Source organism: Schistocerca cancellata, unplaced genomic scaffold (genome assembly GCF_023864275.1).
Source record: "Schistocerca cancellata isolate TAMUIC-IGC-003103 unplaced genomic scaffold, iqSchCanc2.1 HiC_scaffold_971, whole genome shotgun sequence".
In the NCBI taxonomy this organism is placed as follows: Eukaryota; Metazoa; Arthropoda; class Insecta; order Orthoptera; family Acrididae; genus Schistocerca; species Schistocerca cancellata.
The window spans coordinates 1-2,500 of record NW_026046979.1 but is presented as its reverse complement, the minus strand read 5'-3'; the positions used below and the strand labels follow the sequence as shown (position 1 = coordinate 2,500).

The 2,500-nt window shown below is 56.8% G+C and overlaps 1 non-coding gene across 1 annotated transcript in view; it reads right to left on the bottom strand.

Annotated features, from left to right (window-relative positions):
* The window catches only part of LOC126150123 (small subunit ribosomal RNA), a 1,908-nt gene extending 1,278 nt beyond the window's left edge, over nt 1-630 (bottom strand). Inside the window, exon 1 of the ribosomal RNA XR_007531323.1 lies at nt 1-630. This exon is cut by the window's left edge and continues 1,278 nt beyond it. This is a non-coding gene — a ribosomal RNA (small subunit ribosomal RNA).
* Between the last annotated feature and the right edge of the window lie 1,870 nt (nt 631-2,500).

The following is a 2,500-nucleotide window of genomic DNA, read 5'->3' as shown; positions in this document are numbered from 1 at the left end:
AACAACTTTAATATACGCTATTGGAGCTGGAATTACCGCGGCTGCTGGCACCAGACTTGCCCTCCAATAGATACTCGTTAAAGGATTTAAAGTGTACTCATTCCGATTACGGGGCCTCGGATGAGTCCCGTATCGTTATTTTTCGTCACTACCTCCCCGTGCCGGGAGTGGGTAATTTGCGCGCCTGCTGCCTTCCTTGGATGTGGTAGCCGTTTCTCAGGCTCCCTCTCCGGAATCGAACCCTGATTCCCCGTTACCCGTTACAACCATGGTAGGCGCAGAACCTACCATCGACAGTTGATAAGGCAGACATTTGAAAGATGCGTCGCCGGTACGAGGACCGTGCGATCAGCCCAAAGTTATTCAGAGTCACCAAGGCAAACGGACCGGACGAGCCGACCGATTGGTTTTGATCTAATAAAAGCGTCCCTTCCATCTCTGGTCGGGACTCTGTTTGCATGTATTAGCTCTAGAATTACCACAGTTATCCAAGTAACGTGGGTACGATCTAAGGAACCATAACTGATTTAATGAGCCATTCGCGGTTTCACCTTAATGCGGCTTGTACTGAGACATGCATGGCTTAATCTTTGAGACAAGCATATGACTACTGGCAGGATCAACCAGGGAGCTGCGTCAACTAGAGCTGAGCAGCCGGCCGCCCGGGAGTGTGTCCCGGGGGCCCGCGCGAACACGCAAGCGTCCGCTCAATTATTCTGCAAACAGGAGGAGGCTGGGCTCCCCTGCACAATACACCTCGAAACCCTCTCAGGTCCCGGCGGCGCGCAGCGCCGTCCTAAGTACTTGGTCGGGTTCGAGAGAGGCGCAATCGCCCGGAGTTAGGCGAGTAGACGCTTTAGGTGCGACCACCCGTGCTCCCAACTGAGCTTGCCGCTGCCGACAGAGGCCCGGGAGCGTGCTGTCGTGGCATTGCCGGCGGGAGACAACACGCGCCACCTACGGTGACCGGCAGCTCCAACGCCAGCGCCACAGAAGGGCAAAGGCCCCACGTGGGTGCCGAAGCGAACTCTCCCAGCACAGCGCACGTGCCAACACGTCCGCACAACTGCGATACAAACCACCAGCGAGAACCGCTGGGGCGACCGAGCAGCAGACGGCGTCGCGGCGCCGAGTGCCGGGCGGCGGCGCATCCTCAACGCACACAGTCCTCAATCGGACCAGCACACTGCAGATGTCCACCGCGCTTCGCACCGGGTCCGCGAGGACCCACTTTGGCTGCACGGCGCCGCGCGCAGGGTGCCCCGGCGCGCAGCTGCGCCGCCTGCCGCGTCCGTCGGCCGGCGCGCCTGCCACTGGGCGCCCCCACCAGCCGGCTGTAGCGCGTGCGCCCACGCACCGCGCGGCCAGCACGCCGGGCGGCCCCCCCTCACCGGCCGGGGACAGTCCCACCCACCCACAGCCGCGTATCGCTTCACACCCAGATTCACATTCACGTTCGTTGGTATGGTGGGGACCGCTTCGTAGCTGTACCGATCGTTGCCCTCACAGATGTACCTCCAGCAAGATCAACCGCACCACAACGGGTTACCAGTTGTTCATTTGCGTAACGTCACCAGTAAACGTACACGTCCATCCCCGTTTGCAAAGTCAACTATTATTGCATGCCTGCCTGTCAGGTGTCAAGACACACTACATTCGCTCACATCCACGCAACAAAATGTGCCCGACTAGAGGGCACGTGGAAGGTGCCCCCGTACATATGCGATCTCCATTGCGCGACCAACTGTCAACCGGCCTCTGTAGCATGTCGCAGATGTGGAACGCGGGGCACCGTGCTATCACATTGTGTGAGAAGAGACTACTACGTCTGCATACACGCGCCACTACATGAACAGACGGCTCATGCTGATCGCCATCCACTGCGTCCATTACTCCCACACGTCTCTATGGCGTACCACACTGCAATGCAGCTGTTATGGGGAGATGACACATAGCTGTGTACACAACATTCTGAGCCGGTTGCGGTTGGACAACAATACATTAATGTAACGTGTCATATGCCAATTACAGAGCAGGGTAAGGCACAACGTGGGTTAGGTTAAGGCACAACGTGGGTTAGGTTAAGGCACAACGTGGGTTAGGTTAAGGCACAACGTGGGTTAGGTTAAGGCACAACGTGGGTTAGGTTAAGCCACAACGTGGGTTAGGTTAAGCCACAACGTGGGTTAGGTTAAGGCACAACGTGGGTTAGGTTAAGGCACAACGTGGGTTAGGTTAAGGCACAACGTGGGTTAGGTTAAGGCACAACGTGGGTTAGGTTAAGGCACAACGTGGGTTAGGTTAAGCCACAACGTGGGTTAGGTTAAGCCACAACGTGGGTTAGGTTAAGCCACAACGTGGGTTAGGTTAAGCCACAACGTGGGTTAGGTTAAGCCACAACGTGGGTTAGGTTAAGCCACAACGTGGGTTAGGTTAAGCCACAACGTGGGTTAGGTTAAGCCACAACGTGGGTTAGGTTAAGCCACAACGTGGGTTAGGT